This window comes from Apteryx mantelli, chromosome 4 (genome assembly GCF_036417845.1).
Source record: "Apteryx mantelli isolate bAptMan1 chromosome 4, bAptMan1.hap1, whole genome shotgun sequence".
Taxonomy (NCBI): Eukaryota; Metazoa; Chordata; class Aves; order Apterygiformes; family Apterygidae; genus Apteryx; species Apteryx mantelli.
The window spans coordinates 30,271,611-30,295,968 of NC_089981.1; the positions used below are offsets into that span (position 1 = coordinate 30,271,611).

A 24,358-nucleotide genomic window follows, 5' to 3' on the forward strand; every position below is an offset into this window, starting at 1 on the left:
CTGAACAGGAAATATTCAATGTGCAATGATGATATAATATTTAAACAATGAAAAACTGGTGAAAATTCATTAATTACCTTCTTATGTTAAGCACTTTAAAGAATTGTAATGAGTGGTAAATGGGGTTGGAATATGAACAACATCATGTACTATCCTCTGATGAACTGCAGCATCATACTGTTTCAAAGCTACTGTTTTGAGCTTCATGTTAGGGGCTTGAGCCTTTCCTTGCTGCAGTCGTATTTCAGATCATTACAAATTGGTTCTAGTTATTCAGGACTGATACTTTTCTGTTTTGTGTATGAATTAAAAATCCTTGTAGTTTTAAATGTAGTATGAGGAAATTTTTTCTTATACTGCCAAGATCTTACTTCTATTCTCTGTTAAATGAACTAAAGCACCACAGTAATGTATGGAAGAAGTGCCTCCTTTATAAAAGTATGGCAAATAAAGCATTAATTCTACTTTTAATTAGGTAGGCCCCTGAAGTTAGTAACTGTAACTTACAAGACTAAAGCCTTTTGCCAGCTTTAAATCTGAGAGTTAAACCAATTTTCTTCACTGAGATCCTTATGAGGGAGGGATAGCATGTGCATAATAGCTAGTATTATTCCTGAAATAGCCTAACTCTGAAATTGAGATGATCCATAACATGCTACTCCTGTCCAAAGCAGGCTTGAGATAACGATGACTCCTACACTGAGATTTCTTTGCTGGAGTGTGGCATTTTATTAATATGATACTTCTTTCTTTGGTTAAAGCTGTGGAGGATATCTGTTTTTTACTGGTTTTGTTTTTAGTTTCTATTCAGGGGATTGTTAGTGAAAACTTACTCAGCTATATTATTTGTTAGCTTAACTGATTAAATTGTTAAACTGTAGCAAAAATGCAGTGAGTCTTCGATGGTTAATTATTAAATAAGAAAACCAAGAATGAATCTAAAAACAAATAGGTCTTTTAAATAAACCCCTTCCTCAAGGGACAATGAAGATCACAGAGTTAACCTGAGGACGCTTTCACCATGTTAAAGAAATTGGAAAAGAAAGATGGTTTAGTTCACATATGGTGAAAATAATGGAGATGTGGCGGACATCTGGGGAAAAAAAAGGACTGCAAACATGCTAAATTCTACTGCTACATCATGCAAAGCTTGCTTTATAGGGAAACCAAAGTTGAATAGTTCTCCAAATGAAAAATGAAAGTTGAGTAGTTGGCGTAATTTGGGAAAATGCCTATGTATTCATATAATAGCCCTGTAGCTGACCTGCCTAGACTGTGTACAGCAGTAGTATTCAAGGAAATGACAATTATTTGTCTACCTTAAGTTTGGCTGTGTTAATGATGCCCATTTGCTATAGTGTCCTGTATATTGCCTTTTCCAGAAAATCCATTTTAATAACAAAGTCCCTAGTGAGTTTTGGATAACTGCTGCTTCTGCATTTTATAGGTTAAATTTGTTAACTTGTTAACTTGAACCTGTTAACTTGTATCCAGACTTCACTAGCATGAAGCAGAGTGAATAATTACTGCTGGTTTCTCACTTACAACAATCCTGTTAATATATCATATGACACACGCCTCTGCACATCAGTCAGTTTGTGGATCCTCTGCTATTGTACTGCTGCCCAGGAAGATACTCTCCACTTTATTTTTTTGTTTCTCTGCCTTTAATTATCTTTATGTCATGTAGTACGTGCAGGAATCTTCTACTGTGTCCTTTCAGCCTGATGCGTTTCGGTCCATATCTTCAGTTTATCTTGATGATTTTGAGTTCTAAGACTGTTCTCCAATATGTTTGCAAATTCTCCAGCTAAGGGGTCATCTCTGGATTTTATAAATATACTGCACATTATACCATCCAGTGTATTGCAAAAGGCCTGGAACAGACTGCTACAGGATCATGGTTCATAGGCCTCCCCTACTTGACTAGAAACAATTGACAATTTTCTTGCAGTAAATTTCTTCACAAGGATCTTTGCCAGCCTACATTCATTTAATGTAAGTTGTATTTCCTTAGCTTGCTTATGTGAGTGTTGTGTATGACTGCACTTTTCTGAAGTCAAGAGAGATCCCATTTACTGTTTTTTTTCTTATCCATAGGATCAGGTATCCTTACAAAAGGACTGTACTCAAAGATGGTGAAATACCTACAGTGCTAAAATCTTGTAAACAAGAGTTATTTTCCAAGGAGCATGCACATTTAATAAACATATGCCTTCAGATATGTCTTTACAGCTGGAAGCTGTTAAATCATCTGGTATCAGCTAACCATTCACTTTAAATCATATTCTACATACGCGTCACATTCTTGTGATTTGGTTATTGCTCATTTTTATGGATTACTCTAACCATAAATATACCTCTTGATTTGTCAAGTGGCTTGGCAGTTAATGTGCTACTAGACTTATGAGAATTTTCATAAGCAGATATTTTCAGCAAATCCTATATTCTGCTATATCTTGATGTACGAACATTTATTTGTTAATTTCTGTTTAGAATACACCAATGAGGATACTAGGTGGAGATTAAAAAATGCATCTGGGGAAATAAAGGACTAAAATCTACAAAGCTGACAATGGTACACACCTAATAGTTATTGCAGTTTTAAGAATGGACAGTTGAGTCACTAAACAAGAGAACTTGCATGTCATTCACTGTGTTTATTCGTTTGTCCTAGCATTTTGTGCACAGCGATGAAACTAAGGTATCTTTGTTTTCAAAAATATCTTGAGGTTTGAAGAGCTCTTCTGATACGTAAAAATAAATAGTATTCATGGCAATAGTTATGATAGGCTGTTACAGTCCAGTAGCACTCTTCTAATGTAGTTTTTCTTATAATTTTCTTCAGTCTGAAATCAGTTGTTCTAACATGTGTTTATTATTTGTGTATAGAGGAAGAGAAGTCTTTTGTGGTAGTTGAATAGAACCAGGTAGCAGTGTCACTTAATGACTAATCATCAACACAAGACTTGATGAATTTTCCCTATTTGCAAGATGCAGACCCAAGCTCATCCAGAAAATTTCAGTCTTTTAGAGCCCACAGATGAACACCTTGATGCTAGTTAAGTTTCTCCTCACCTTTGGGTCTCTCTTCGAAGCCATCAGAGATTCCCATCACATACTTGGTGTATCTTTAATGCTGCAGTCTCGTTACTTTACTGAACATACAAAATCCCATTAAGGAGTTAACAGGAAACAAGCGAAAATGAGCAGTGATTGAGGGATATCTGAAAACATCTCACTCATCCTTCCCCACTAGCCTCTGGAAGGTCAGTATCAAGGTTTTGGCATTCTGTATTGTTGTGGCATTCAAGCTCACTAAATAAACTTTCAAGTCCTATTAATAGTATTGCCTCAGTGGTAGCCTGCTTGCCAAGCTGACTAAGTGCAGTTAGTGCTGGCATAGTGAAAAAACTGTGGTGCTGGTTTGTGCAGCAGTTAGCAGCATTATGCCCAGTTCACTTGGTGTTCCCTTCAAACTGTTGTGGTTAACTTTGTGACTAAATAACAATATCTCAGGCAATATTCTTCAGTCATCTTTACAGTAACTGAGATCTGTACAAAATGTATCCACTCTTTCCAAATGACCTCTAGGGGTATGAATTTTATGCTAATGAACCATCCTGGAAGCAGGTTCCTAGAGGAAGATCTTTTAACTGAAGAAACTGGGGCTGCAGAATGGTTTGAGGCACTAACTGTAGAGAACAACTGGCTGAATTCAGGCCAGAGAACACAGTTTCTCCTCCACGTATTGCTGCCCAAAACCATGAAGTCCCAGGGGGACAGAAAGAACAGACTTTTTTGTTTTTTTTTTTCCAGTAAGAAAGGGGCCAGAGGAACTACAGTACTGATTTTTCTCTCCTTGTCATGCATGCTGTAGAGCCCTTTTATTGCAAGGGGGTTTTTTGCATGTGTTCATTTCTTCTCTGCGTTAACAACACAGTAAAGCAAGAGGCTCTTTGTCATTGTCTTGGTTTTCTAGTATGTCTCTTACACACATTTATGCCAACTTCAAGGAGATAATTTTGCAAAAGTTTTGTCTTATAAAGTAAGTCTTATCAAGCATAAATTTATGCCAGATACACTCAGGTGAAATGGCCACAGGTATTAATGAGATAACACTTTCTTGAAGGGATCAAGGCATCTTTTAACCATCAGTGGAGAGGATGGAGTTTTTTAATGAATTTTGAGTAGTGAAAGCCAATGTATTGTTTCAGAAATGACAAACATTTTGTGCTTCTGTGATTTATGATTTTTCAGGACTTACTAAAAAAAACCCCCTTATTTCTAATATGAAGTAATTAATGATAGTACCAAATGAGGAAGCGTTGCTTGAAGTTAATTTAAATTTTCTCTCAATGCTTATTTATTGGACAACTTTGTTGTTTGATTTTATTCTTTCTTACTGTATGATACTTTTATTTACTTACGATGAAATTATTTACTTAATGTGAAGAATTTGTGTGCCAGAAAGCTTGTCTTTTCTTTCAACTGTATCACTTGGTTTAATAAAAGGTACTCTTGTTTTTACACACCCTTTGCTTCTGTATCTACAGTTATTTGTCTAGTTAGTTGAGATGCACTTAGAAAGAATAATCTGTCTCATTCTAAGAAAAGTCTGAATCTGTGGGATGGATTGCCCTCTGGATGCACTTACCACTCTTCACTGATGATAGAAGAAACACTGACGTGTGACTCTCAGATGCCTAAGGTTAGAGGATAGGAATTCCACTCTAAGTGCTGTATAAATGAAGCCTCTCTACAGAGTGGTCATTTGCTAGGAAGAACAGCAACAAGTTTTAAACAGTATGCTTTTTGAGGCCTGCATCTTTAAAGCTTGGCCAAGATTTCCATTTTTAGAAATGACTGGTTTTTTTGGTTTGTGATTGTTCATACTGAAACACAGAACAGAGCTATGATCTTATTAGACAGTCTTACATATTTACCTTTGGAAATCAAGCCCTCTTAAAAGTGTTTCAAGTTAGTCATCCAAAATTATAAGTAATTCCTGATCATTTTTTTTCTCTAAGGACACACTGCCTTACCACACACCATTTGTTCAGTCAGTTATTCAGCACTTAAACATTTAAATCCTGTATACTCCAGCATGTGCCCAGGAACTGCTCCTACTAATTTCTGTTTCTGCATAGTAGAAAGAGAGAACTGAGGTTCTGTAAAAGCTAGTTCTTGAACTCTAGATTTTCAGAGCAGGCAACCAGTCACTTGCCACATACTTCTAAGAGCTTCCACAATGTCGGCTATTTCAGTCTTGGCACATTTCTTTCAGTACCATGTCACTGTCTTCCTGTGCTACAGTGTTTTCAAGCTTTGACTTACTGATCTGAACTATGGAATAAAACAGCTAATAAAAAAATGTAATATGTTTTAAGTACAGCTGACATTAAGTGGTATCATTCATTGAGAGTTCTTTCTTCCACCTGTTATCTTATTTCAAAGGTCGCATTTAACTTCAGACAGTATTTTACTAGGTTAAATGTTACAGGGCCTGAAAATAAACTATTGATTAATTCTTAATACTTTCTCAAATCTCTAGGATTTTCTGTAAATCAATGTTACTCTTGAAGGGACCATATTTAGTATCTGAGAAGTATCTTAACAGTCACTCATAGGTTTATATCACTGCAGAAACAGACCTACTTTTCATCATTTAGAGGAACCTCTGTGGAATATGATACCAAATAGAATCTCATTCCTTATTTAAAGTAGCTAAACTCTCAAATATATCCAGGTGCAGGGGATACCACATGAAAGATTCAATTAATCAGCATTATACAAAGCTCTGTAACATATTCATAAGATCTCAACACCACAATATTCTTACCTTATGTTACTGGCTTAATAGCAATATTCAATTTAAAACAAATTTTACTACCTGTTTTTTTGGATTAAATAAAGAGAACTTGTTTCAGATCAGCCTGCAGGAGTAAGAATATGAATGTATTTCTGGCATACCTTATTTGCACAGTAGTAAAAGATGAAACATATCAACTAATACTTTTGCATACCCTCTTAATATGGCACCATTTTTTTTGTGCTACAACTAAAGAGAGGAAGTTGCCGCTGTGTTGTGTTGCTACATGCTTCATTCGTTCTAAGAGTCTTTATTTTCTTCCTTGAAATCTATCCAAATATCTGGAAAAAGATGGGTGAAATCCTGACTGCAGTTACACAGATAATCAGGGAAGGATAGAAAACTCTGTTTTTTCAGAGGGGAACGTTTTTCACAAAAATCAAACCTCAGACCTTGCATTTTTCAAATCTAAGCCTTGATCTTCGAGGGAGATTGACAAAGTACTTTTAAAGCCTAGGAAATAAGATCTGTAAGTATTGCTTCCTGAGAAAGAAGGCAACAGAAATGGTTATGTTTTGGCAAAGTTCATATCAATTCAGCAAGAGATGGGGCAGATGCTGCTCTCTCTAGTCTTTTACCCTCCAAACATGTTTTAGATATTTCTGTTTCTCAGCACTCAGAGGTCTGCTTCATTTTCAGAAGAGCAGTTCCACTTTGATAAATAATATACGCTTGGCTTCCTCATGAGATTGAAATAATACGGTATTATTGACTGCAGTAGTATGTTTGGCAGTTTGAACAATATGAATGGAAACAGATAATAAAAATCCATCATGTATATTTTTGATACATACATAAAAGTGAAAAGCAATTTCATGCTGAGTCATGTATATCATGCTCCTTTGTGGAATACAGCCTGTATCTAACCCAGAAACCCGGTGAACATTTAGTGAGGAACTTTGTGCAAATTGTGTTGTGTGTCTTCCATTGCCAGTGCTGGTCTCTTGTATGTTGCGTTGCATTTTCATGAGTCTGTCATTTCCTTTCACACAAAAAAACCTTTCGGGGTTGGCTTTTACTCTTTTAATCTGTCTTTCACTCAGTAAGGAACTCAGCAAAAAAAGATTCCAGCTCTGTCAGGCCTCTTGGGACTACCAAAATGAGAATTGAAAGTTACTGTAGATAGTAGGATTTTTTTTTCTTCAGTATAAAACTTTTATTTGGAAAGTGTGGATTTTTAAAGCCATGATTGTGTATGATAAAATACTAATTTCGCTTGCCATTTAGATTATTGCTTGGTGAGGAATGTATGTTTTTAAATGATCGTTCTCTATTTTTGCAGTGATAATGGACTGGTACAGATGACTCTTCAGAGTCATCTTAGTTGCTTCCCCAACTCACCCAGCTATGGCTGGATCCTGAGGCATAGCTGAAGCTGGGATACCCAGCAAAAAAAGATGAATCAGGGGCTGTATTCAAAGTCTAATAGAATACCAGTCAGGTTCTTGCTACATTTGAAGTAGAACAAGTATCTAGCACCAGCTTTAGTTCTGAATGTAGGTGAGAGCAGTTGAGAGTTCTTCAGCAGATGACAATTTCAAGAAGGGAGGAAAAAGCATGGACAGCAATAGTCGAGTGGTAATTCAAACTTTTACAAGTTTTTTCTGCTGGAATGCTGTTTCAGCAATTTCTTTCCAACTCTTATTTAAAAAATCAATTAAAGGTTGAACTGGTGATCTTTTACTTCAGATATATCACATGAACATCATTTTTATGCTCCTTTTCACAGGTCAAGGTAGCTCATCACACTGTAATTTACAGGTGTATAGTAAAACTGGTAAGAATGTACACTGCATTATAATGTTTGGTGCTGCTCAGCAGTGTACTCCGGGTAGGACATGACTCTGGCAAACAAAAGTGCCGAGAAGGTCCATGGGAAGTTTGTGTATCTACCTGGACGTTGTTTTACTTAGTGCATGTTCTTAGTTCACAAGAGACACCCAAAACAGAAGATTCTGACTCTCTCCCATTTCCTTGAGCATTTTCACTATTTTGAATCAAAACAGAAGGGGCTTGGAATGAAGGTACAAGACATACTAGGACATAGTTAGCATTTCCCAAGATTGGACACCCTATTTATAATATAGATAAGGACCAAAAGTTGCTAAAGGAATACACATTTAAGGTGAGATCACTATAAAATGTGAGAAAAATAACTTTTCAAAATACTCAATAACTCTGTTTCTTCACTTATCCTTATCTGCAAAACTGATATTCTTCCTTCATGGGAGATGCATCTATATAGTCGGGAAAGGAAGCTTGACTAGAGCGAGGAAGCAGGAGCTTGTTTCTTCCCCGAATAGGTAGACCTTGAGCAAATTATCAAAATGCATCAAAATGATTTAGAGCCTATTTTCATGTTTCAGCGTGACTTAAAACCTAATCGATCTAGGCTTCTAGGCTCCTAACTCCCTTTTTAAAATTGATTCATAGGATTGCAAATCACTTTGGTGCTCTTGAAAATTATACTTGTGAAAATGAAGAACTAGCAGCTGTTGGACTTCCCCACTGAAGGAGCTGACATTAGAGGAGGGAAAGATGCTAAAGACAAGCAGAGAAGCTATGAAGCTGTAACTAGCAAGTATTGTTACTTGCAAGTATTCCTTGTGGAGGGGACATCACACTTCTCTTGCTTACATTTTTTTTTTTTTTTGGAGTGTTTCCCATAGTTGAACGTCTGTTTTTCAATCATTATTTCTGATTGTGTATTTGAAAGGCAAACAAACTCTGTTCTTTCATTTTTGCTAATGTGCTCTCAGTACTTTCTTGTGCAACCTAAGATATTCCACAATTCTCTGTAATGTCCATTTCAGTGTAATTGAAATCCTGTATGATCAATGATACATCTTTGAAAGACTCTGCCAGCTGCATAAATATTGGCAGATTTCCTTTTTCATCATGCCCTAGAGATCTATAGCCATTTCCATTATCTTTGTTTCCCACTGTTCAATCTGTAACCTTAATCCAAATTCTCCAATGAAGTTGCTAATTTACGTATGTCATTTTTTATTAATATCTTTCTTCCCTTACACTGCTACTTTCTATTCCTTAATGAGTCTGAGTTTTAGCTAGTATGTACTGAAATTGGAATATCCTGGGCAGTTCTCCAATTTTGTATTTGACGATGCAATAAAAATTTTGCTACTGCAGGTAGTGTCATAATGAGTTAGTCACCACCATTGATTTCTTATGTTTATCTAGGATACATGATTTTATTTTTCTCAATTCTACAAATGTTTCCTCTCAGGTATTGTAAATATATTGTGTTCATATATTTCATTTGTTTTCTGAGTGCTTCTGCACTGTCTTTGCTTGCAGTGCGACAGTGTTTGTACTTTGTTCTTTTATTTGAGAAAACAAAACTCAGCTCCTCCTTTTAGAAACAAAAAGGTTTTTAATTGCAGAGCCTGAGAGGAAGGAAGGCAGTGCAGAGAGGAATGACAGTTCTTGAGATCTTCACATTTCCGTTCTTGATTTGTAGTGGTTCTTGTAACTTTTGGACTTGGATGTCTGGATTGTTTTTTCTTTCTTCTTAAGAGAATGAGCACAGAGAGGAATACGTGGAAAAAATGGTGATTTGTAAGCGCTACTCATTTAATGAGCAGAATCCTGATGACAGCTGAGTGCCTGTCCTCCATTCTCTATATTTGTCTACGTTAGCAAGTGGTTTCAACCCAAACAAGCAGATCTGTAGAGCAAAACAGAGCTGAAGACCTGACATCCTACTATATAAATTTTAGGGCTTTTTAACATCTGATAGCTTCAGTCTTGTCACAGTGGCTGAATGCCTGTTTGCTGCTATAATGTATTAGGTGATCTTTTGAAACATCTTCCAGTTTATTTTAATGTGAAGGAAATCCAGTTTGTGAGCTCGAGGACTGCTCCACAATGCAAACTAAAGCACCCTAAGTGGTGATAGTTGTGATACTTGCTTCAAAAGCATATTACTGTTCTGAACTAAAACATTAATATAGATGCACAGTATCTGTTGTTATTGTGGGCATGTGTACACCAAAATCCTGAGATGCTTCTGCTACTTGCAAAGATGTGTCTAAGACTACCAGTGGCACTAGGGCTATCTAATAGTACAAGTTTTGATCATTTTCAAGCACTTTTAAACATTTGCAATGGCTACATAAATGTTTTGTGCATTCCATGTGGAAGACTGTGTTGCCACAGTGGCACTTTTATAATCACTTAAACTAGCTCATTCTAAGAGATCTTGGATACGTTTGCAGGAACTGCAGTCTTACCTCTACATTGCAGTGTGGACAGATCCAGGGTTAAAGAGTCCTAAAGCTGGCTCACGCACTAGCTTTTATTCAGCAGGTCAGAGCAGAGGTGCCTTAGCAGAACCATCAGGGAAAGCCTACACTGTGCTGCTCTTGCTGCATCTGTTCAGAGGAGAATGGATTCAGGCTTCAGTGCTGCCAATCAGGAATTTCCTCTGAGCTCCATAGGATGGTTTTTAGCTTTCTGGACAGTAAGTCTTCCTGCTGTTGTCATTACACTGGAGATGTTCTGACTCCCTATTCCCGCTCTGAATGTGTAGATATTGGACTCGTTCATGGGATCGAGCCCTAAATATTTAGCTCCCTTCAGTACGTTTGGCAACAACTCAGCATGGTGTTCCCAGAAAACATGTTTTTTTCACCCCAGCTGTAGCACATCTGTCAGTCTCCTGCTTCTCTTCTGTCTCATTTGCCATCTCATTTGCCACTTCAGATCTTGTAATTTGCCGCCTCCATATTCCCCTGACCATCATTTCACTCCATTGCTTTGCTTTCTAAATAAAATGTCAGAATCTTTGAACTGCTGATTCTGCTTTCTCTGTTGCACTTTATATCTACAAGACCTGTATGTGGTTAATGTGCAGAGTGTATGTACTGTACCAAGCTAAGTAGGGCTGGTTCTAGCCAGGAGAGACTGAAGAAGCTGGACACAGGATCTTCAGCAGAACTAAATCTTTTATAAGGCTCTTCTGTTATAAGAGATATGCCTTCTACCAGGCATACTACATTAGTGGTATGTTTTCAACAGAGTTTATTCCCCTGGACTTGTATTTTTAAGGTTCTTACTAGTGGCATAGACACATATCAGAATACTAGAAAGCAGTCACTTGAGTTGGACTTCCAATTAAAGTATAAATAGCATCATCAAATCATGGCAGTATCAAGAACTGGATTACTTTTTTCATAGAAAAGGAGACTTCATCCTCACTGCTCTAATAAGGGTGCCCTAGAGAGACGATTCTTAATGAATTTTCTTTGCCTATCCTATTCAACTAGTAGGATATATCTTCCATATGCAGATGGCTGTACCCCCAGAAGCTACGTTCTGTAGATATGTATGCCGGGCAAAACATCCTAATAACATTTGTAGGCATCAGATGAATTCTGGCCAGCATCCAGTGCATGAATAATGTGGTGGACAAACCAGACCACAGCCTATGCAGAGGGTTCCTCGTTGGTGTTTGTTGAGAGGGCTGGCTTTATTGGACAGACTGTGATTTCAGAGATGGTGCGAGAGATGCCCTCAGTTCTACTCGCTTCCTTCACAATGGGGCTCTGTTGTAGCTGCTTTGAGAGGGCTTTCCCCAAAGGAAGCCACATTCTACAAAACAACTGCTGACTTCAAGGAGAATTTTCTGAATTCTGCAGTCTGCTCTTGTTTGTATAAGGAGAGAGGATAGCAGAGCTGTGATGTGGCAACAAGCTGATGAAAAAATTAAAGGTGACAGAAATAGTTTGCTAATGAACCAAAACATTGAAACAGGATGGGCCATCTCACATATGAACTGTGGAAGTGAATTGTGGTTTGAATACATGATCATTTTTGGAATAAAATCACCTGATTTCCCAATGCCAGTTGGTAAGCATTTATTCATTTCTCACGTTAGCCAAAATAAGCTGTCAACTGGTCTGTATTGTCTTTGATGATATTCTTTCACTTGGAAATCTCAACTCTGTCTGAACAGACTGCAGAGAATGCTAAGGAAGAGGTAGAAGCTTTCAGAGGAATAAGTAATTAAGTTCATTCTAAATATAGGAAAATGGTGAAAAAATGAAACTAAAACATTTCCTATTCCACTCTATGTCTTTATAAACATTTTCATATCTTTTTTTCTATTCATGCGTCCATTTAAAATACATATTACTGCTTAGGGAGAAAAGATAATACTTCATCAAAGTTGGCAACATATTCAGGCACTACTTCTTTTATTCCCACACACAAAAAACAAAACAAAGAAAATAAATAGTGATTTCAAGTGCCAGCCAAATGGCAAAATGCTGAAACTCTAAGGAAGGCTGTGGAGATTAGCAGGCAATGAAGCTGCAGTCACATGTTTTGCTTCTGACTGTCACCCCAAAAAAGAAAAAACACCTGTGTCAAAAAGCCCACCACTTTCTCTCAATATAAGATCCTTCCCTTCCAGAGTAATATTTTGAGTATATTCAGTGGTTTTATGGTGCATAAGGTGTTTGAATTTCTTTAAATATTTTTAATCATGCCAAGGAGAATAATGAAATAAACAGAGCTGATCTATTCACTAAGCTAAATAGTTTAGAAAAAATAGGGTGAGTACTGCATAAAGTACCATTAATACATCCAAATAGAAGCTGAGCTTGGGATCTGAGCTCACAATTTTATCTCAAGATATAATTCTTTGCCCCACCTTTCCTAGAATCATTATTGCTTTAATCTTTTTGTTTGCATTATTTTAGCATGCAGAAAGAAGCTTGCTCACTGATGGAATTATAATTGAGCCCAGAGATATCACACACTGTTCCAGGTTAGGTTTTAGCATCCTTTTCCTTTTGGTGTCTCATTAGCTGTCATTGTAATTAATTCAAATGTGGAAGTTTCGATATTTTACTTTATTCTATTCTATTACATTACATAAAATACTGTAATATTTTATTATTTTTATGGAAAGTTTTCCAGTTACTTACTTTTTTGAGGGAGTAAGTTAACAGCCTTGAAAAATCTATGGGACTGTTAGTTTTGCCATGCCAAGGTTCTGTATTGCAGCATTGTTTTTTGGAAAGGGACTGTACTGAAAGTCAGAGGACTTCTTAGTTTGAAATCTCATGAGAGTGGATTCTAAGACAGCTGTTTTTTGGAGACTGGGTTTCATGGAGAGAAGACATTCTGGAAGGAGGCATGCTGGGATGCCTTCAGTCTGTAATGTTTAGTTATTTGAGCCTGAAAGCAAGTGCATACATTTTATTAATTTCATTAGTCATATACATTAAAAATTATTATGAATCCTTTAGACAGTCTTGCACAGGGTCTGCTCATCCAATTATGAAACACCTGTAGCACAGCACTTCATTTCTGAGGACTGGCACTTGGATTTGATTCACTAGTATAGACATTACATGAAGACTTATTCTACTCCCACTACTGCATCTAGTGATATTCCTGGTATTCTCTTCTTTATCTCTAGGGAGTTATCTCAATCTTTACTTCTTTTTTTTAGCAACTGGAATTACTTTCCATCTCCTTACATAAAAAGAAAGGTCTCATTCTTTATGTGTTATTAATTGATAACTATTCCTAAAGGTGTATAGGAAGCATACAAAATAAAAAGATTTGAAAACTTTGGGTAGTACTTTTGACAAAAGTCAGTTGTGAGTTCAGAAGCAGATTAGAGGAAAATTGTAAGTAAATGAGGTATAGGGAAGGTTGCTAAGATTAAAAGTAGACTGAAGATTGACTCTTAAGTTATTAAAATGTTTCTTTAAAATTATTCTTACTTGAGATGAAAGTGATAATAATCTCCTTTGTAGAGATGTAATGTAGTGCAATGTGCGTGTGAACTGCTGAAATTAATTACATTTGCAGCATCAGGGCCTATCAGAAGTCATTAGGTGTTGAATTTTTTTGATAACCAAGAGCAGTATTTTGCCCATGATTGATCAATATCTATTCCGTAATTTTAATAGTAAATCTCCAGTCATTTTTGAGTTAAAAAAAAAAAGAAAAAAGGCAACACATTTTTCAATAAGCTAAGTTTTTGAGGTCAGTATTCCCACAAGTGTTTGTGAATGTCTTGATAGTTGGATGCAGAAGTTGTCAGATCTTTGTTCTGATTTTCTTAGAGTACCACCCATCACTCCTTGTTGGAGTCACTGAGAGTTGCAATATTGACCAATTTATTTAAAGGTGAGTGAAGAAGTAAACAAAGAAAACAGGCCATTTACTATGGTGAACATGAGGATTAGTTTAGATCCTGAAAAACTGTCATGAAAAATCTTAAAGGCTAATATGATCATCACCAAATGAATCTGAAAAGTCACAACAGTTGATGCCTTTTACCTGTTTATATGAATATTATTGTACTTAACCAATTTACAATATTTTATTATAAATTAAGCACATTGGCATTAGATCTACAACAAATATTTGTACTGAAAGAATTCAGTAGCAGTTTATAGCTGAAACTACAAGAACACTATGAACAGATGTGTGGAACTTCTTAAATGTTTTTAATTTTTGGGCAAAACAGGTGGTTCCATTTTATTATGTATTTGCTCTGCAGTTATGCTTGAAGGCAGTAGGATCAAAACTGATTGTATTGGTGACTGCACACACATTTGATACGCACAGAGAAAAGTCTTTTCCCAGAAGAGGTTATCATGTAAATATACAAGAGAGACTAAAGATGAGAAGCAGAAAGAATTATTATTTCTATTTTAACAGAGAAACTCAGATGGCAAAATTATCAGCACTTTAGTTAGATTAGTAATTCTCAGTATTGTTACTGGAAATCTCTGGTTGAATAATTGCTTGCAATGAGTATTAAGAATTAACTATGTGGTCCAGTACATTTTCAGAATCCACCTGGACACCTGAGACAGCCTGGAGTGTAACTCAGATCTATAATCTGGCTGAGTGCTTCCCTGAGCTGTGAAATCACCCAGCTGTGAAACATACCTGATACCTATAAAACAATGCACAGCATGACGTTGTTCAGGGCTCCGCTGGCATGAAAACCCAATATGGAATTGCCGTGAGGAAGGGTATAGTTTATTAGCTTCAGGAAGGAATTGTCCAATTTCTGTGACTTTACAATAAATTGTTCACAAAAAGGTGAAGTGGAAGTCTTAAGAGTACTGTCTGCATTGTTTCAGGAGAAGAGAAACCTCTGAACATGTAATTTTTTCCTTGAAACGTGTTCAGAATTTGGGTTTTAAATGGGAGGGAATTAAAAGAAGAACATTATCAAGAATGTTAATTTCATATTTATGAGCTTCTCTGAGAGCTTTTTGCATTTGATGTTTTTAATCAAATTTCCAAGGAATGATAAACTCAAAAGATACATGGAACAAGTTGTGAGTTTGATTAGCAAACTAACTGCGTGACATCACTGTTATCCCTCTCTTTCATTCTCACCACTAAGATTCCTTAGGTACCTGCTGTCCTGCATAGTACGTTGCCTAGTGTTGCAAAGCGTGTTGTCTACTTCAGAGGCACCTTAATCAGTATGTGGGACCCATTAGTAATTTTGAACTTACGACTAACACAATAGGAATAGTATTTCCTGTGATCTATCATTTGATCCTTGTATTTATTGCTCTGTATTTGTACTTAAGTTATAAGCTCTCATGGGATTGTTTGTGTGTGTTTGTTTGCAAAGCACTCGGATCTCTTTTAGCACTAAACAAGTAAAAAATCAACAGTAAATCACATAACTATTTGCAAACCTTTCAAGGAATTCCAACAGCAGAAGATTGAAGTGCAGCTTAAAAGATCCAGTGCTAATAAGTGCCTGGTTCTTCAAAATTGGACCATGCATAATAAACATTTGCAATCTGCAGTGCACATTTTTGAGAAGATTATTGTAACCTGGCGCCAAGAGTTACATATTGCAATTTGCATTTCAGTGTAGGAATAAGTGATTTTAAATATCTGTAAAAAATCTTATCTACTAAAAATCTGAATAGTGCTTTTTCCTGTGGTGAGCAAGAGCAGCATTTTAACTAGCTTAGTCTCAGTAGGTCTGAGACCTCTTGACTTCTATGGCATTCCACTGCTCGTGGATTTTGGTAACTATCTTCCTAAGCAGCTAAATGTTACCATGTCCAAATGACAAGCTGTGTAGTGAAATTATTGACTACTCTTTGTGGTCATCTGAAAATACAGGCAGGTAGATAATTAATCTTTAAAATTGTTTTTCTGTTCAGAAAATGAAGCAGTATATCTTAACTGGAGCTACTAACACCTGCACAGTAAAATGACACAATTTTCTTAGTAAAAAGAAAAAACCTTAGAAAAATTCTTGTTAACACTTTCAAAAATCATAAAGATGTTCTGAAAAGCTTTAACCTGAAAATCCTGCTATTTCATTCCACAGCTAGGACATCTTCCTAAAAAACATTGTGTGACCAGTCCCATTGAATAGAGAGGACATGAGGAATGTGAAAAAGGACTGTGGACTTGGAGACTGCAGGTAGTCTTGTTTGTTTTCCATTAGTTCATCTGGTGCCCTCCAATGGATCTCTCATTAACACAGACTGTATTTCCACTTGAGAAGAGCAATGAATGGCACTAAGATTGATTTATACCAGTCACTCAAAACAGTCTAATTTTTCTTACCAATTCCCTTGCTCCTAGCTGCCATTTAAAGTATGTATTTAAGTCTCTGTAAAAGCTTTAAAGAGAACTTGGAATCCTGTTTATTTTACAATCCTACCAAAGGCAATACTTTTCCTAATATAGCTCTGGGACTCACTCACTTCCTAGGTATTGTAGTGTCACAATATTCCAAACTACTCAAAGGAGAATAAGATCTTTAGCATTAGCACAAAGGGGTCCTGAAAAACCAGTAGTTATAGAAGACTGGTATGGTGTTGGGTCTCTGTTTTATATATGTAAATTTTATTTTTTAATCTCAGTTTCATGATTTAGCACATACTAGAATGTCATTAACAGACAGTCATCAACAGTGGAGTAATAAGAGATGGCTAAAGAGGGTCAGTGATAACTGGGTCCAAAATGGAATGAAGCATACACTCTGCAAGTCAGGGAGTTTTCAGGACTTGCATTGCATGTGTTCTTCCTGCCGTTCCTGTCAAGTAGATAATGTAGTATTGATATTTTCTCTATTAAGCTGGTTGTTTTCTAATAGAAAACAAGGGGAAAGGAAGCTTCTGTCTCACTTGCTCAGTAATTTCATTTTATTGAACAAGAGTGTTTAATGGAAAAAGTCATTTGCTGTGAGTTACAGTCTAAAATCACTGACGCCAGCAGTTTCCAAATCATAGTTCTGGTTAGGGTTTAGTTAAATATTTAGGTTATGTGATTGAATGTGGGATGAAGTGTTGTAGGACAAGGTAGTGAGCTAAGAAATTAGAATTATCTCCAGTTCCTTTTTTATGTTTTGCTTGTAATTAAATCACTCTTGTGTATTATTAGGAATATGTTTTACATAGAGCCTTTATTATTTAAAGGATAAACACAGATTTTGCAAACCGTACAGATCACATTCCTGGGAGAGCACAGACATTCTCCACCCCTACTGACTTTAGTAGACACTGAACGCGTTCAAAATCTTGGAAGAAGAAAGCCTATAGAGAGACCAGAGACCAGGTGCTGTGTGAACAGATGAAAGCGTGGTAAAATTTATGTTTCCCTCGGTTATATTTGCTATAACTAAATAACCTCACTCCAAAATGTTCACAGTTTGTGTTTCTCAAGTGCCTGAGTATTGTCATTCACAGATGATAAAAGCTTTTACAAAGGTGATTGGCAGTTATCAAATGGATGTTTGGATTCTCTGTCAGAACAGAGAACTTTATTTCTAGTGTTAGCTCTTTTTTTTTGATTGGAGCCCTGATTCAAGAAGTGCTTTCTCTTGAGTGTGTACTTAGGTGCTTTCTTGAATCCGGATCTGTGTGTAAAATTTGCTACAAAGCTCCACTGGCTCTCTGAGACTTTGCAGTTCATTTCAATAAGCTCTTGGTTAGGCCCATTTAGAGCTTGGAACAAATACTTCAAACACAGATAAGAGGACATGGGTTTAATTTTGACCTATTCCTTTGACCTGCTGAAACTAGCTCTTACTGCTCCAGAACTAGCTGTTACCATTCTTTTTGTTTCTCTAGCTGCAAGTGGGAATGATAGCTCTCTTCTAAAGTGTTCTGAGATTTACTGATGTATTGTTACTATTTATTATTATCCCTGAGTTGTACCTGGTGAATTTTACCTAAGCCTTTTCATTAACACTTCCATGCAGTTTGGCTGCTGCAGTAATAGGGCCAGTGGGAACATTCTGGAGGATTTTCCTTCTGTTCACACAGTCCTGATGTCAGATAGTCCAGTGCTCTTGCTGCAACCAGATATCCATCTTTGCTTTCCTTCAGGAGTGGGATGCTGGATCTTGGATCAGAAATGTTAGTGCTATTGATGCATGCAATTGTTAGGTTGTTACAGTGCAGCAAGTTCACTGGACTGTCCCCTGTGTTGTATTCATATAGAAGTATTTAAAGTGTTACACTTTACTGAGACCTCAGACCTGACATAGGTGAGAACTAAAATAGATTCTATTGCAAAGCTCCACAAACAGTCATTTGTTTACTTGTTTCAGGTAATTGGAAGTTTTTGCTATTCTGTGCTGGGGATGAAACCATGTTTCCTGAAGTGTGGCTACTGCAATTGTTTTTAATGTATATGAAAGGACTGTTGGGGCTCAGGTTATTCTCAGAAAAGTGATTACACTGAATTAACCTTCTCTACTAACAACTCAAGCAGTTCAAGTACGTATTTACATAGTTTTCACAATCAGCTACTCAGAGTTGATGAGATTCAGCCCTTAGCTATCTGATATAGAAACAAGCCTTTCTAAAGCACAGAGCTTCAATATGAGTTTGCTGTCCTTGAAGCAAGTAGGAGTTTTTCAGTCAGAGCAGATGTACTCTACAGAAAGGAGGAAAACAAAAACCCAACACTCTGTTTGCGGAGTCAGCAAAGCATGGTAGAAAAAGTAGGTGTTCGTTGGTGAGTACTGCTGAGGCAAAGCTGTGCTTCACCACTACTACTGACCTTCTTCCTATCAGCTAATTCCTCCTATTAGCCAGTTTCACTAACAGTCTGAATGGCAGCCTGTGAATGTCCAGTTTGTTAGCTACTCCTACCAGAAGAACAGCAGAAACCCGTTTGTTCTTGCTTTACTTTGCACTTTTGTTTTTTCAAGATGCCTTTTCCTTGGTATTATTAGGCACAAGCTATCATGCCAGCTGTTGTGTGCTGAGAGAAAAGATTTTATTATTTACATAATGATCCTTTCCTTTCCTTTCCTCTTCTCCTCTCTTCTCCTCTCTTCTCCTCTCTTCTCCTCTCTTCTCCTCTCTTCTCCTCTCTTCTCCTCTCTTCTCCTCTCTTCTCCTCTCTTCTCCTCTCTTCTCCTCTCTTCTCCTCTCTTCTCCTCTCTTCTCCTCTCTTCTCCTCTCTTCTCCTCTCTTCTCCTCTCTTCTCCTCTCTTCTCCTCTCTTCTCCTCTCTTCTCCTCTCTTCTCCTCTCTTCTCCTCTCTTCTCCTCTCTTCTCCTCTCTTCTCCTCTCTTCTCCTCTCTTCTCCTCTCTTCTCCTCTCTTCTCCTCTCTTCTCCTCTCTTCTCCTCTCTTCTCCTCTCTTCTCCTCTCTTCTCCTCTCTTCTCCTCTCTTCTCCTCTCTTCTCCTCTCTTCTCCTCTCTTCTCCTCTCTTCTCCTCTCTTCTCCTCTCTTCTCCTCTCTTCTCCTCTCTTCTCCTCTCTTCTCCTCTCTTCTCCTCTCTTCTCCTCTCTTCTCCTCTCTTCTCCTCTCTTCTCCTCTCTTCTCCTCTCTTCTCCTCTCTTCTCCTCTCTTCTCCTCTCTTCTCCTCTCTTCTCCTCTCTTCTCCTCTCTTCTCCTCTCTTCTCCTCTCTTCTCCTCTCTTCTCCTCTCTTCTCCTCTCTTCTCCTCTCTTCTCCTCTCTTCTCCTCTCTTCTCCTCTCTTCTCCTCTCTTCTCCTCTCTTCTCCTCTCTTCTCCTCTCTTCTCCTCTCTTCTCCTCTCTTCTCCTCTCTTCTCCTCTCTTCTCCTCTCTTCTCCTCTCTTCTCCTCTCTTCTCCTCTCTTCTCCTCTCTTCTCCTCTCTTCTCCTCTCTTCTCCTCTCTTCTCCTCTCTTCTCCTCTCTTCTCCTCTCTTCTCCTCTCTTCTCCTCTCTTCTCCTCTCTTCTCCTCTCTTCTCCTCTCTTCTCCTCTCTTCTCCTCTCTTCTCCTCTCTTCTCCTCTCTTCTCCTCTCTTCTCCTCTCTTCTCCTCTCTTCTCCTCTCTTCTCCTCTCTTCTCCTCTCTTCTCCTCTCTTCTTTCTTTCAAAATGGCAGCATAACTGAGAGCAAGTAGCTTTCCTGGCTGCCTGTAATGGACTCAAAGTGCCATGACTGTTGGATAGATGCCAAGATTCTGAATATCTCTGAAGACTTGTCTTTGGTAGTCTGTTGGCTGGCAAGCTAACTCTGTCCCATTATTATCCTAAAAGTTATATGCAAAGCTATGGGACTTGTTGCTTCACTAAGCTATGATATTGTAAAAGGTTCGGGAATATCTTTGGAAAAGGGCTTAAATGCTGTATTTGAGCTGATGTACAAAGTATAGATGGATTTGATTTGGAACCCCAATCTAAGTTTCATGATTGTCCTGTTTCCAAAGGGTCAGACCCAGAGAATTTTGTGGACTACGCAGATATAGACTTGCTCTGAGTTTTCTCTAGACATTTTCTCTCTTGGTTTTGCCTATTTATCCTGGCAGTATTTTTGTATTCTGTTTAAATGCTTACAGAGGCAGCGCATCCCTGTATGTATTTTGTTTTGTAAGCTATTCTTACTGAAGCCTTGTTTTGTTCATTTTCTTAGTCTCATCTGAGTCATTAGGCTTATCTTTGTATGTCGCATGATACACATAGTGATGATGGGGGGGTAATTCAATGTTTGCATCTGAAATTTTCATGTCAGCTGGTTGTTAGTGTTTTATGCAGTATACAATGATATTTTTCAAAAGCACTCTGCATTTGCCTAAATCTGTACTCATAAAACAAGTTGCACTTTAAATACACTTCAAATTCTGACCCATAGTACAGAGGCCTTTTTGTTGTATATATCTCTGTAAATAGTTTAGATTTTAAAATTATGCACAGGAAACATAACTCTTTTTGTATAGACAAGAGTATATCTGTGAAAGATGATGAAAGGATAAATTGTATTTCTTTGCCATACTCTAGAACAAAGTATTTTATCGATGGAAAAAAAAAATAAAAAGCCTACTTTCTGAATCTTTCTTTTTCTTATGCTCATCCTGCAGAAATCTTATGCTACGAAAGATAGCTTTTAATTATCTTTCTGTGTGGAATTTGCTTCCTGGAACTGGATGGTGCAAAAAGTACTAGTATTTAATATTTTGTGATCTGAGTTGAAATCTTGACATAGGTAATAACTAAAGGAAAGTTTGTTGACCGTACAGTAAAGGAAAGAAACTAACGTCCTTTGAGGGGAGAGTAATCTCTTTGAAGAGGCTATTAAAATGCTCATGGGTAGATAATAATTTAACAAATGTATGCATCTGTTCTGATTGACTGAAATAGAGAATCATTCATTACTGGAAGTTTTCCACTTCATTTCTATTTCTTTTACTACTGTGAAACCAAACTCTTAACTTCTAACGTAAAGTGAGAAGAGATGGTGATGTTGTTAAAGGTTTTGTGTAAAATAAGGGCAACTCTTATAATCTCAGTGTCTGATTATCCCATTTGTAAAAGGAAGATGACAACATATCATTTGTCTGTTCAAGTGGCAAACTGTTAATAGAAGGGACAGTCTTTTACAATATGTTTCTACAGTTCTTTTTACTACAGTGTCCCATCTCATCTGTTCTTCTGAGAGTGTCTGCACTGTAAATAATAGTTGTGGTTCCACCACTTAGAAGAGGATAGGATGGCAGAAGCCCCTCTTGAGACAGCACTCTGTGTCCAGAGAACTGTGCCCTACCTGAGAGTAGCTAAAATACCTGAAGAGGGAATGGAAATGTACTCTTGAAGGGCAATAGAATTGCCAGTACGTGCTTTGAGAGTTAACTGACTCTCAGTCAGAATGTTCTCTGTGAAAATTGGGATTTTTACCAAGATAAATAGGGATTTTTTTTTCTACTGTCAAATCAGAACACTTTATTTGGTAGAAGTACCTTGAAATGTTTCATTTCAAATTAATTAAATAGCAGATGAATCAGAATTTTCCTGTTGGACTATTCCGTTTCAGTTCCCTCAAACTTAGACATCTCAAAGACCCTCTGTGAATTTCCCTTTAGCTTTCTCTTCTGCAGTCTTTCATAGGATTCAAATTGCTTAGGTGTAGCATGTTATGGTCATAAGATAGTTAATCTGTCCATGGAGCCTGGCCTATATAGGAAAGGAACACAAGAAGTTTCTTCAGTACAGTTTCCAGTTGTGATATGTTGCACCTAGAAGATGCAGCTTAACATTTAACTGGATTGAAATCAAATAAACAGGTTCTTTGCTGGAAGTTTAATTTTAGTTGAAAAGGTTGAAGTAAAACTATTTAGTGTTTCCAAAGCAAAATTTTTCAGAGCTGTCATTCGTTAATAGTTTTAAAGTTTCTAGGTGAGGGGTGATAGATGCAAAAAACCTGAGCCAATCTTAGGTGGTGGCCCTTTTCACATAAAACAAGTATGTGTGCTGTTTCTCATGATTTTTTTCCCAATGCTTGCAAGTACTTCTGACTCGCAAGAGATTTCCCTTTCAGAGTATTGTTCATCATTCAGTTCTACAATATAAATTTGTGTTAGTATGTGTCCTGACTTCATCTTATTACTATCTTTCTCCAAAATAATCTTTTTTTTTATACTTTTTATGCTTCTGACTGTTTTATTCTACACAATTGCTTATGGTATAGCTTTACTCCTTTCTGTGCTTTTTCATCACAGTCTAGCGTCACAGTCTGTGTTACAATATTTTGAATAAGTGAAACTGTGTGAAGAAGGAAATGTGAGTTTAAACATACTTAAGGTAGAGCAGCATGGCTATGTCTACAGAACTACCTTAATCTATTAACAGGAAGTTGTGTTTATAAGCGTAAATGGTAATTGTATACAGACTTTGGCAATTTCTTGACCTTCATATGATGTTGTTCAGGTATTGGAGGTATTGCTGTTTTCTGAGAGGTGCTATGACATAGTACCAGGCTGTGAACTGTGCAAATATCTAACAAGTAGGCCCAAGAGAGGTACAGAGAGAGTTTTAGGGCAGGCTTAGATTGAATCTTGCCTTATTTGTTTGAGCTGTCAGTGCAATAGTTAAATAAAAACTATTCTTTGAAACCCTTCCTTCCTCAGAAACACTTTGAGATGTGACTGGAATCTGTCATTTGGTAGGTCTTCCTTTACCATGTTTTTGATGATATAAACAGTCTTCCATGGTTGAAAGCAGACTTCAGGTTTTTCATGGTCTTGCATGTGAAGCACCACACGCTGGGTCACCTGAAGATATGACCCATCTACTCTGCCCTCTAGGGCCATATGACCATGAAGGACCACAACAAGAAGCTGCAGTCCAGGGGACCGACCTACTCTGAGGAATGACTTCTCTCTTATTCCTGGACTCCAAGCTCCAGACATAGCTGAGGTGCCAAGAATGTGCGTACTGACAGTGTCACAAGACAAAAAGCAGACAAAGAACAAATGAGTAAGTCACATTTTTGTTTGAAAAGGTGATGAAAATCTGAGCATGTCACTTCTTTGCACAAGTCAGCTAATGTTAATGGATTCTGGAAGATTCACGTTTCTTAGCATATACAGTTTTCTTCTGGATTTTATTCACACTGCAAAGATTTTAATTGCTGATAAAGAGGTTTCTTAAGGCATACATTTAATGTGCATTCTTGTAGCTGCCTCTTCATTGAGATAAAGTCATTTCTAAGAATTTTCTTTTGTTAATTCTTAACATTCTCATAGTGTTTAGTCCCTTGCTATTCCAGTTATCCAGTGGAAAACTATGGAACTACTGTTTTTTTCCCATGCTAATAAAATAACAAAGCAAAAGCCTTAGTTACCATTCCCTGAGGGCAACTATTGAAGTAGACAAAGCATGAAAGAAGGGGAGCATATTCCTTAGTCAAAAAAGGCAACAAAATTAGGAGTGAACAGCAGGGTTTTAAACATCCATAATAGCTGCCTAAAGAACAGTGAGGAGGAGGAGAGTTGAGAAAGAGAAAAGGGCTTAACTTGGTTTATCTGGACTTTGCAAGTGCAATTTGAAATGATTACTTCTCACTTCTTTGTCTTTGTTCCTGAATACCAGAATACAATCTAAGATGGCCGTAAAAGACTGTTATCTGGCCACAGAAAGAAGTTGCAGAGGAGATTGAAAGATTTTAGGGCCTATTCCGCAATGTGAAGTGCTCCAGAACCACCTAACTTTCAGTCTGATGAAGGTCCTGGGCACCTCAGCTGCTTCTAGGT

At 37.2% G+C, this 24,358-nt stretch overlaps 1 long non-coding RNA gene across 5 annotated transcripts in view; it reads left to right on the plus strand.

The window, feature by feature from the left end:
• Positions 1-24,358, plus strand: part of LOC106497093 (uncharacterized) — a 124,416-nt gene that overhangs the window by 14,112 nt on the left and 85,946 nt on the right. For 3 of the 5 annotated variants that reach the window (XR_010884080.1, XR_010884081.1, XR_001294747.2), the window contains exon 2: positions 23,411-23,582. The exons of 1 other annotated variant lie outside the window; for it this stretch is intronic. This is a non-coding gene — a long non-coding RNA (uncharacterized lncRNA). Of the gene's footprint in view, positions 1-16,232; positions 16,329-23,410; positions 23,583-24,358 lie in introns of all 5 variants that reach the window. One more of the 5 variants, XR_001294749.2, reaches the window with a different exon arrangement.